Source organism: Eptatretus burgeri, chromosome 4 (genome assembly GCF_056783735.1).
Source record: "Eptatretus burgeri isolate ZD-2024b chromosome 4, Ebu_testis_v1, whole genome shotgun sequence".
NCBI classification, from domain to species: Eukaryota; Metazoa; Chordata; class Myxini; order Myxiniformes; family Myxinidae; genus Eptatretus; species Eptatretus burgeri.
The window spans coordinates 67,491,612-67,504,111 of record NC_140964.1 but is presented as its reverse complement, the minus strand read 5'-3'; the positions used below and the strand labels follow the sequence as shown (position 1 = coordinate 67,504,111).

Sequence of the window (12,500 nt, the reverse complement as noted above, 5' to 3'; positions counted from 1 at the left end):
CCATATTTCTTGTGCGTGTTTATATTCCTTATCACTTATCTCTTCTTCATAAAGGTTATTATAGAAACTTTCTTTTGAAGGAAGTTGTGTTTCTTTAAATCTCATAAATGAATCCATATAATCATAAGGATAAATTCCCTTACTTGTAAGAATTTTCTCTTTACTTTGAATTTCATTCCTTGTTTGAATTTCCTCTCTCGTAAGAATTCCTTCTTTAATCAGAATTTCATCTTTAATCTGAATTTCCTCTTTAGTTCGAATTTTCTTTATAATTAGAATTTCATCTTCAGTTAGAATTTCTTCATTAATTAGAGTTTCCTCTTTACTTTGAATTCTCTCTTTAATCTGAATTTCCTCTTTAGTGAGAATTTCCTCTTTTGGAAAGAATGAATTAAGATTTGGAAAAGAGTCCGTGGAGCTTAGATTTGATGCGAGGTAGGCTAGTGGTGTTCCCATAAACTTGTAAGAATCTAAAAACCTAATACGAGTTAAAGGTTTTGTGAATATCATTTTTGAAAATGAAATATACTTTTGACTTGTGTTTGTTATGGCAGAAATATTCCCTGGTGTTTTTGAAAGTTCATTTATAAATAGATGTGTATCATAGTTGGCGCTGTTGTGAAGAAAGACTGGAATAAAAGAAGGTAATTTATAATTAAGATTACAACAGGAATGAGCGGGACCTCTATATTTACCAGTAAGATGACAATGGTCTCTAACTTTAGACTCCTTAATTTCCCCCTCACAAATATGACAGATATTGTTCATTCTAAATTCTAATTTTTCTTCTTTGGTTAATTTCATCGGTTCATTTGTTTCTTTCATTAATTTAGTGAGTCTTATACAATCCTTTTCTAATCGTTTTACAAACTCTTGTGAAGCATTTTTTCCACGATAATGTTCAAGTTTGTTATACTTTTCTCCAACAGATGATTTGATATAATAACAGAAACCACAAGGAATATGTTTTTGATATTTATTTGTATATGGTTCTTTTGGATTAGGAGAAGCAGTATTTATCTTTTTAAGGATACATTCAAAATCAGCGTATATCACAAATGGGTGCATGATAGATTTATTATAATCTTCAAAATAAATCTTTTCACCAGGTTTAGGCATTGTAATTACAGCTGATTTATGATTACTACAATATTTTGAATGTTGTTCTAATCGTTCTTTTGTATGAAATGAATTAAGACATCGCTTACAAGGATATATTTTGTTTGCTGTTCTGAATACCTGAGAAGAGATTAATCTTGATAAATTATTGATGTATGTGTAATGTGTATGTGTAATGTGAATTCTTTCCAACACTAAAATATAAAAGGTCAATGTGTGTTTCTTCATTTTTATAGTTGTTTGAAATTTTTAATATTTGAACTTTGTTTGTATCCGTTAATCCATATACATTAATAGAAAGATTATTCTTTTTCTCAAATTTAGGAATATCTGTTAATGGCATTGGGAATTTAAAATCTTTAATGTCCAAGGTATTCTCATATTTCATATATTGTTTTACTCTTTCTGAATTACATTTTGGTGGATGTAAGTGAGCAAGAACAGACCAGAGAAAACATTTATTATCATTGTTCTTAATATTAACAACTGCCTTCTTTAGTTTTATTTCTTTTGGTAATTCAATATAAGAAGAAGCTTTAAGAGGGTTTGATTTTAGAATGTGTATATCTAAAAAGATGATTTTTTAATATTGAATCCACTTCCTACCACTGTATTATCAACATCCTCCTCTTGTCTTGATAGTTCTTCATAAACCCCACTATTCAAAAAATCTTGAAATGATGTTATAAAATGAAGATCTGTTCTCATATAAGGAGTTTGTTCTTCATCTTGTCTTTTCATATTCATTTTCACTCCCATATAAAACTTTAAAGTTTTCATTTCTTTTAATGTCTTTTTAATAAATTTTTCAACATCGGGTTTCACTATTTCAATTGATTCAGCTATTGATGATGGACCGGGTTCTCCAAATTGAAAAATCCTTATTTTTATATGCCCTTTAAATGCCTCATCAGTGTTTTTAATATAATAGTCTCCCTTTACTTTAAACTCATTTTTCTTGTGTTTTTGTGATTGAAGATGTTGATTATAACTACTCTTCAAAACATCCTTTGAACAGATATCACAATGTTTTCTTTCCAACTCAAGAGGAGATATTTGATGAAATAGATTAAATGTGTGTTTGTTGGTTCGGAGGTGTTTTCTATAATGTTTATATTCGTGATTACAAACATCGCAGTACGTTGTATTCACCATATTTATAGAATAAAACTTTGCTTAAACTAAAATTTTCTTGATGAAAATTTCGTTTAATTTATAGGTGAATCTGTGCTTAAAAACATTTTATCCTCCAACTTTTTCACTTAATAAATACAATGTTTCAAGACACAAAAGACAAGTTTCAATCAATCTCTTCATCTGTTAAAGATACTGAGAAATATGTCAAGGATGTAAAATTGAACAAAGATAAATATAACAACTATTGGATAAAAACTATTATGGTAAATAATATGAGTTCTTCAATTTCCTTCAGTGGAAGGGCTTTTAGTATACCTGGTAGAACATCAATTAAAGTATCTCTAACAAAAGTTTCTCCTCTCCTTCTAGTAATATATTCAAAACTAGAAAAAGCAATGAAACAAGAAAAAGTATCAAAGAACAAAAACCTTATGGGTGAAGCTTTAGAAAGAAAAGATAAGACCATCTGTAATATGCAAGGAGAAATTTGTATCTTTTTCAACACCAGTAAAAATGTAAATCTTGATGAACTAAAGGATCATAAAATATCAGGTGAAATGACATTTCGTTCAATAGTAGTTAACGATAATTTTAAAATTACCTTTAATATAAAAAATGTTGTCGTTGAATCTGATAATGAAAAAAGTATATCGATATCGATGGTAATATACAACTGAAAGTATAGATGAATTTCAGTTTAAGTAAAGTTTTACTTTATAAATATGCTAGACTTTCCTGATTCTCCATATGACAAATTTGAGAATTGTCCTGCGTGTGAAAGACAGGGATTAAACACAGAGTCAAAAGCCTATAAACAATGTATATTCTGTGATTATCTTCTAATTAATGATAATAAAAAATATAAAAAGGAAAATAATTCTTTTAGATTTACAGAAAAAATGAATTACTTTACAAGATTGATTAGAGAAATGAATGTAAAGTATGAGGATGATAACACACCTTTCCTTACAAGGGAAGAAACTGAACGTATAAGAGAAATGTTCAAAGGATTGTTGTTGTATATTATTCATGGATGTAATTTTCAGGGAAATATCAACACAAGATATTGTATAAATAAAATAATGGATTATCTTGAAATTAAACCTGAACTTAGGATAAAATATAGAGTTTCTAAAAAAGCCAATAATAAATTAAATAATCTGTTTTTCAAATATATAAATGAATGATTTTTTACCTATTTGGGAAAATAAGATAAAATTTAACAACCATAAAAATCTCCCAAATTCATTAAGATGTCTCATAGTTGGTTCAAGTGGATGTGGAAAAACCTGCTTACTTTTAAAAATGCTCCTCACTCCCAACTTTTTAGATTATGATAATTTAATAATTTTCACAAAGTCGAGTTTTCAACCAGAGTATCAACTACTCTCACAAGGTTTTAATGCTGGTCTTCAAAAAGAAGATATAATAGGTTTATTTAAACGTCAAAAAAACCTAAATGATTATAACATTGAAGATATAATTCAACTATTTTGTGATACACAGAGATGTAAAAAGAAATCAAATCTTATAACTTGTATTCTTAGTGATAATACGGATGATATACCGTCTCCCCAAGATTTGGATAAATCAAAAAGAACCTCGTTATCTTTGATGATTGTGTTAATGAGAGAAACCAAACGGTAATGGACAGCTACTACACAAGAGGGAGACATTCTTCTTGTAATTGTATTTATCTTAGTCAATCGTACTTTCAACTTCCTCGTCGTTCCATCAGAAACAATGCTAATACTTTTATTTTATTCAAGTTAAATTCAATAGATATCAATAATTTTTGGAGAGATAATTGTTCTACATTATGTAGTAAAAAGAAATTTGAGGATTATATGAAGCACACGACTGAAAAATATAAATATATTGTTGTGAAACAAGATGAGATATTAAGGGATATATTTTTTGTTTTATAAACAATTACATATATAAATGACAACTATTATTATAAATCTTGTGGGTAAATCTGCTTCTGGAAAAAACTTTCATAAATCAAGGTTCTTGTGTAGTACAAATGAGAATATTGTAAATTTACTTAAAAAACACCCCGTGATACGCATTGTATCAACAACAACTAGAGCAATAAGACCTGGAGAAGTAAAAGGTGAAGATTATCACTATATTTCAGTGGAGGAACATATGCGATTGAGGAATGAAGGACAAATATTTGAGGAGGTTTCTCTTGGTACAACAAAATATTCACATTGTAAGAGTGAGTTAAAGAAACTAAAATCTGGTGGTGTTGGGATATTAGAAACTAATCCAGAAGGAACGAGACAAATTATTAAATATCTGAGCGGAGTGAAGATTTTATCATTCGGTTTTGATGTTGATGAAGAAACTCAACACAAACGTATGAAAAGCAGAGATGCAAGGATTAGTGAAGAAGAAATTACAACTCGCATTAATGTTAATAAAGAATTTGATGAAATATTTAAAGAAAAGGATTTATTTGAACACATCTACTTGAATGATGAAGAAAAGGAAAATTTCCCTGTTGATCTTTACAATTCATTAAATGATATTTTACAATAAATAAATGGATACAAAAGAAAGAGCAAGAAGATTTAAGGAACATCAAGAGTTGGTTTCAAAAGTTGTAAAACAACAGGAAGACATAAAGAAGAAACGCAGACAGAAACTAACGGGCGAAGAAGCATTTGAAAAAAAACAAGAGAAATTTTTTAAACCACTTTTAAAAACTTCCCAAGAAAAAATGAAAGATGTTTCCACAGTTCCCACAGTAGAATATACTCCCAGAAAGCTCCAAATGTTAAAAGATTTCAGTCAAATGACGGAGGAAGAATTAGAGCATTTAGGAGAATTAGAATATGATGATGAAGGTTTATTTCAACAACTGGAAGAGATTAATCAACCCCCTGATTATATTGTGAATGCTGTTCAAAACAATGAATATTCAGCGGATTCAAAAACCAAAGCAGGACTCATTCCAACAGAACAACCAGCAATATTTCATCTTGTTCAAGAAAAGGTATTGATATTTAATGATGAATTAAGGTTCTTAAGTTCTGCTCAACCCCCTGTTAAACTAACTCCGAGATTAATGTTTCTTCTCACAAAAGATGGAAGACAAGGTTCAACTGTGAGGGATGAATCAAAGTATATTGATAAACCATTGGATATGGAAAATAATGATGATAGAGTATATATTGATTTGCTGAACACTCTAAATTATAAGGTTATTCTTTCTGGTAAAAGTAGGAAGAATGAGAAGGAGAAACACATTATTCAGGCTTTAAGTATCCTTGGTTCAGGTATTAGTTTTCTTCCAAATGACCCATCGCAATTAGTTAATAGACTGTTATTGTTGTTCGGCAGTAAGAAGGCTGGAAATAACAATTGTTTTAATGAAGCATCAGCCATTTTAGACCAGTTGATGAACATGAAAATAATTAATAAATCTCAATATAAAGACATTTTATCTCATATTAAATAAGATGAGAAGCACAATCCTGAGTTTTAATTTCACAACAAGCGACCACACATCTTCATTCCCATACCCACTACAACTTGACACAACAAAAGAATATGAGGCATCTTTATTGTCCATGGAGACTTATAATACCTTATTTAATATAACCGAGAAAAATGACAAGTTTAGTTATAATCCGGGAAGTGGATACAAAACGATAACAGTCTCACCCGGAGCATACGAGATTTCTCAAATATCTTCCGAAATTGCTCGTCTTATGAAAGAACAGGGTGATGAACCAAAAAATATTGTTATAAACATTCAAAAACATACTTCAAAATCAACGATTAAAGTAAAAAATAACTACAAGGTTGATTTCACAATTGATAATTCATTTAGAGAGTTATTAGGTTTCTCCTCAAAAAGATTGAAACTAATGGGACGTTTTACAGTGATAATGTCATTCAAATATCCTCAGGAATAAATTCGGTGTTAATTCACTGTGATTTGATTGATGGTGCTTATAATGATGGATTAAAAACAAATACAATATTTTCATTCAGCGCATACTCAACCCCAATTGGTTATAAATTCAATATGGAGCCTAAAAATTTGGTTTATCTACCTGTGTCAGGAAAAACCATACACAGAGTAAATTTTAGGATAACCGACCAAGATAATCGTGTGATTTCTTTTAATGGAGAAGTTATATCCATCAGAATTCACCTACGTGAAGTTTTTCAATAAATAAATACGATGGTTATTGTGAGGAAGCACGAGTTGGGAAAATATAAAATAATTACAGGGGATGGGATGTTCCTTTCCCCGTACTACAAGGGTGAAGGTATGTATCTTGGTAGAGGATACTATAAACCTAAGAGACAAAGGGGTGTCGGACATCAATTTAGAGGAGATGGGATAATTGATACTCTCATGGGTATTGGTTCAACTATTCTTAAACATAAAGACCTAATTGGTTCAACTGCTTCTGCTGTGGGAAATGTAGCAGGTGCTGTAAAGAGTATAAAAGATGCTCAGAAAGAATCTCATAAATTACAAGCAATAAAAGAAATTAAGAAAGGTAAAACTCAGTTGTCCCCCAAGAACGACAGAAAATAATTCAAATACTTGGATCAGGGTTTCAAAAGTTTTAACATCTTTTTTCCTAAATAAATACAAGTATGGAAGCAATTGATAGTATCTATGATTTGGATGATACTATTATTATCTCAAACTCCACTAAAAAAGAAGATTACTTCAAGGTAAATGCAATAACTGGAACAGACTGGAATACAAATGGTACAAAAAGTTTTGAAATAAATAATCAACAAACCTATTTGAATCTCTCCGAAAGTTTCTTGTTGTGTAAATTTAAATTCACTAAGGCTGGGAATAACACAAACGCTACACTTGTAAATGATTTCTTCTGGAAAATGTTTGATAGTGTGCGATTGTATATTGGAACACAAGAAGTTGAAGCGGTTGATTATGTCTCTGCTGTATCTGAAATGATGAAATTTACACTCTATACATTCAGTGATAGAATGGGAAAGGGGTCTGTCGAAGGTTTTATTCCTGATATGTCAACGGGAACAAACACAGACCCTGGATATATTCAAAGGAAAGGAATGTATAATGATGATACAAAAGCAGAAAATAGTTTTACTGTGGCAGTTCCTCTTAAAGGTATATTTGGATTTTGTGATTATGATAAAGTTCTGTATGGTCTTAAAATTAGATTTCAACTACAAAGGAATGATAATGAAAATAGATTGCTTTTTGGTGTTGGTAATGCTTTTAGTGATCAGAATAAATTTGTAATTGAGGAGATGAGTTGGTATATCAGTGAATATACTCCTAATCTTAAAACAGAAGAGATGTTGAATCGAAGACTTAACTCAAAAAAACCACTCAGTGTATCATACCTCAAAAGAAGATGTCAACACGTTAAACTCAATCAAACTACTTACACGTGGAATTTGGGTGTTCTGGAAGGAAAGCCACGATATCTGTGGATGATTTTTAAAAAGCCAGATGGTGATACTGCGACTGATAAGAATAATGCATTGAGTGATAATGCTAAGGTGAAACAACTTCGCGTTTCTCTAGATGGAACATTTTATCCACGAGATAGATTGGAAATTAATTGGGAAAAAAATGATTTTGCTGAAGCATACAAGTCTTACCAAAAGGTGTGTGAAAGTAATGGAAATAAAGAACCTATTTTAGATATGACAGCATTTAAAAGTTTGTATACAATCTATACGTTTGACCTGAGCGCTCAAAAAGAAACTATAAAGTCTAATCGAGTGGATACTTCCCTATACATTGAAAGAGGAGAGAGTGAAGAAGTTGATACATATTGTTTGCTTTTGGAAGAAACAGAATTGCAGATTAATACAGATAATGGTGTGATGATTAGTCTCACATAATTTTTTTGTTAAATAAATGAGTGGCAAAGTACCAACTGGGGTATATGTTAATCAAATCAATCTTCATAAACTATCATCTTGTGTTCAAAATCAAAAGCCTTGTACGATTAACGTTAATACAATTCAGAGAAAAGGAGCAGTAAGAATTGATGTTTTGCTCACAAGAGAACAGGTTAAAATCTTGAATGACACTGGCTCACTTAAAATTAAAATGACAAAACCAATGTTGAAAAAATATTCAATAAGAGAGACGAGTGGAGGATTTCTCCCATTTCTAATTCCTTTATTTGCTGGTTTAAGTGCGGTTGGAGCATTGACGGGTGGTATTTCAACAGCGGTCAAAACTGCCAACGAAAGGAAGGCTCAACTCCAGGCTCAAAAAGAATTGGAAAGACATAACAAAGAGTTGGAGAAACAAATTAGTGGAAGTGGTGTAATTGTAGATTTTGCTGAAAAACTTGAAGGTCTGCCTGATAAAGCGAGATTGTTAGTTGGAGATATGCTTTCTTCTATAGCACAAGCAGGTGTAAAATTAACGAAAAGAGGTAATGGATTATATCTTTCTAATAAATAAATGAGCATTGATGAGTGGTTGAAAGAATTTGGAAAGAATACAACATCAAATTTATAACTTGCCAAATATTGTAAGAAATTAAAAATTCATAATGTGGTTATTTGTATGAGAGATGAATTAACAAATGTGTCGAAACATACAAAGAATATTATTATGAACTTAGAAGATAATGATGGGAACGGTTCTCATTGGGTTTGTATTTTTAATAGTCAAGACAAATATTATTTTGATAGTTTTGGTCTTCCACCACCTGTTGAAGTCATAAAATTCTTACAGAATGGTGTTTATCAAACATTTCAAGTCCAAGAATTAAATTCCAAGTGTTGTGGTCAATTATGTCTATATGTGTTATTTCAACTCAACAAAAATAAAAAATTTTATGATATTATTTTTAATCTAATATAAATGACTTATGTTGGTAAAGATGGTTCTATCTTTGGTGTATCTCAAGAACTGGATATTGATTTATCAAATTATTACACAAAGGCACAGGCTGAACGACATAAATATAATATAAACAAAAATATTAACATGAAAAATGCTTATAAATTAAAAAATTATCCAAGCCCGACTGACGCGAATGACTTGGTGAGATTAAGCGATTTATCACAATATATATACTTAAATAAAACGGCTGTGTATTCTAAAGATACAGAAGTGTTGATATTATCTCCAGGTCATACAGAATTCACAGTTCGAATTAAAATAAATTTTTATAAAGAAGGGCGTATCGTTTGTATGAGAATAGAACAATGGGGGTATGATATGAATGATTTAGGGTATAATTGGTCATTTAAAATTAACCTCGAAGACCTGGAACAATTAAATCAGTCTCGTAAGGAAGAATATTATCCACTTGGTATCGAGAATGAGTTTTGTGGAGCCACGATTAGTAAACAACAAATAAAAGAATTTAATAAGGGTAAATATAATAATGGTTTTGCCCTTGTTTATCTCATGAAAACAGAAAAAACAGGATTATATATAATAAGTAAGGAAATACAAAATGATTTAACTATGGGAAGATGGGGAGGTGTTTCGTGCCATAATATTATTCTAACATATATTTCTAATACATAAATGACAGCAAGAAGGCTTCAAGAAAATTATCATTTCTGTGTTCAAGCATACCTTCAAGAAAAGGGTATTCGGTATTTTAATAAATATGTTCTACAACATAAGAATGAGGTATTTTCAATAAAAGATTGGCATTATGCTGATGTTGATAAACCGACAACTTTAGATTTAATTAGAATGTTAAATAATGAAAAAATTATAAGGTTAAGAAAAGGTAAGGCTCTTTTAGAAATTCAAAAGAAATTTTATTGGTATCCTGTTGTAAAAAAAATTATTTTGGATACAGGAATAACAAGAAATCCTGATGAATATATGTATAATATTCTATGGGGTGTAAACGATTCAAGTATAGTAAGGGATGAGGAAGGAGTTGAAGAAGAGAGGGAAGAGAGAGAGAAGGAGGAAAGAGAGAAGAGAGAGAGGGAGAAGAAAGAGAAGGAGGAAAAGGAGAAGAGAGAGAAGGAGGAAAGAGAGAAGAGAGAGAAGAGAGAGAGGGAGGAAAGAGAGAAGAGAGAGAGGGAGGAAAGAGAGAGAATGAATAAATATCAAAATATGGAAACCAGTGAGATTCAAAAAAGATTGGTGGTATTACAGAAAATAACTCAACCCACCGAGGAGGAAAACAAAGAATTGACAAGTCTATTTGCAATACTTTCGACAAGACTATTAGCATCGACAAGATATGGATTTTAATTCAAGTTTTTTCTTAAATAAATGGAGGAGAGAGTGAAGGCATTTCTAAGGATTCTTTATGTTTTAAAAATTAAGATTCAAATGTGCATGTTGGAAACTAAAAAGGTTTTTGCACTCTGCAGGAATTTTTCTCATAAATAAATGAGTTATTGTCTCAAATGTAAAAAGAAAACTAATACTAAAAATATTTCATATATTAAAAGTAAAAATAACAGGGTTATACAAAAAGGTATATGTTCGGTGTGTGGTTCAAAAAAAAATCAATTTATCTCCAAACACAAACTCGGAGGAGATATACAAAAGTTTTTATCAGGAAGTAAATTTACAACTACTGGAATACCAGGGAATTACATCTTCCAGGTTATTCTTTCTGTGGTCCAGGCACAAACTTAGATAAAAGATTAGATGAGGCAGACAATCCTAAATCCTGGAGTAAACCAATCAATAGAGTTGATGAAGTGTGCATGAGACACGATATTGATTATGGGAATACCACAACGTTGGAAGAAAAGCATGAAGCCGATAGAGAAATGTTGTATAATTTGTCTCTGATACAAAATCCAACCTTGAGAGAAAAAGTTGATAGGTTCATCGTGAAGAAGATGATTAGTGCTAAATTGAAACTTGGAGTTGGAAATTCAAAAACTTTATGGGCTGTAATGATGCCATTAAGACTGAAGAGCAATTAGCTGATGAATTACATAAACCAATATTCACAAAGTTTCAGAGAAGGAAAGTTTATTCCAAGGAAGTTGATTATATCTGGTCTGCTGATTTGATTGAACTCAATAATGATAAGGGGTACAAGTATGCTTTAACCGTTATTGATTTGAGGAGTAGATATGCGTGGGTTGTCCCTTTAAAAACAAAACAGGTAATACTCTTATGTTAGCTTTTCAACAGATATTTAATAAAAGTAAGAGAAAACCTAAGAAATTGTGGACTGATGAGGGTAGAGAGTTTTATAACAAGACATTTATGAATTTTCTAAAAAATAACAGTATTACATTATACAGTACCTTTAATGAAGGGAAGGCAGTTGTTGTTGAACGTTTTAATCGTACCTTAAAAGAGAGACTATATAAAAAATTCACACAACTCGGTTCACAACAATGGTCATCTTTTATTCAGGATATTGTGGATAAGTATAATGACACGATTCACACGTCAACGAATATGAAGCCATCAGAAACATTTACAAAATTAAAATATGAAAAAGAGATTAATGTCATAAAACCTAAGTTCAAAGTTGGTGATATCGTAAGAATATATAGGTGGAAATCTCATTTTGAAAAGGGTTTTACTGAACGATGGACGAAAGAACTTTTTAAAATTGTTGATGTAATAGATACAGTTCCTTGGACTTATAAAATATATGATTTGGAAGGGGAAGAGATTTTAGGTTCATTTTATTCACAGGAATTACAAAAGACAAAACTAAGCAGATAATACACCTTTGTGGACACTAGAGGGACAAGTCCGAGGTGTATTACAGTATATAATGTGTGTCAAGGGGGACGTTCTTAGATCTGTGAACCCCAAACACAGAATCCTCAACTGAATAGTCAAGGCTTAACTTTTGTTTGTGTGTGTGTGTGCAATGGAAGCAATAGGTTGGCGCTTCACTCCCTCCTACTATACACCGTTGTGGACACTCGAGGGCTAAGTCCGAGGTGTATAACAGTATATAATGTGTGTCAAGGGGGACGTTCTTAGATCTGTGAACCCCAAACACAGAATCCTCAACTGAATAGTCAAGGCTTAACTTTTGTTTGTTGATGTGTATGTGTGTGTGTGTCCCAACCCTCACATTCAAAATCTCAACCCCAACCCTCACATTCAAAATCTCAACCCCAACTCAATCCTCACCCAACACAGTCTTTTTCAAAATGAGATTTCCACCTATATATATATATATTTTTACGTTTTTTTTTTTCTTCTTCCAATTCTGTCTTTTAAGGCTTTCAGGTTTGATGACGTAAAAAGGGGGAGTAAGCCTGCACTTTCTTCCCAGAACTTTCTT

General features: G+C 31.1%; 1 protein-coding gene and 2 long non-coding RNA genes across 9 annotated transcripts in view; 1 reads left to right on the top strand and 2 right to left on the bottom strand.

The window, feature by feature from the left end:
- The window catches only part of CFAP44 (cilia and flagella associated protein 44), a 160,541-nt gene that overhangs the window by 61,576 nt on the left and 86,465 nt on the right, over nucleotides 1-12,500 (bottom strand). The window lies entirely within an intron of this gene.
- The window catches only part of LOC147028272 (uncharacterized), a 123,324-nt gene that overhangs the window by 66,189 nt on the left and 44,635 nt on the right, over nucleotides 1-12,500 (top strand). The gene's annotated exons all lie outside the window — the stretch shown is intronic.
- Nucleotides 11,581-12,500, bottom strand: part of LOC147028273 (uncharacterized) — a 2,876-nt gene continuing 1,956 nt past the window's right edge. The window contains exon 2 of the long non-coding RNA XR_015057499.1: nucleotides 11,581-12,500. This exon is cut by the window's right edge and continues 970 nt beyond it. This is a non-coding gene — a long non-coding RNA (uncharacterized LOC147028273).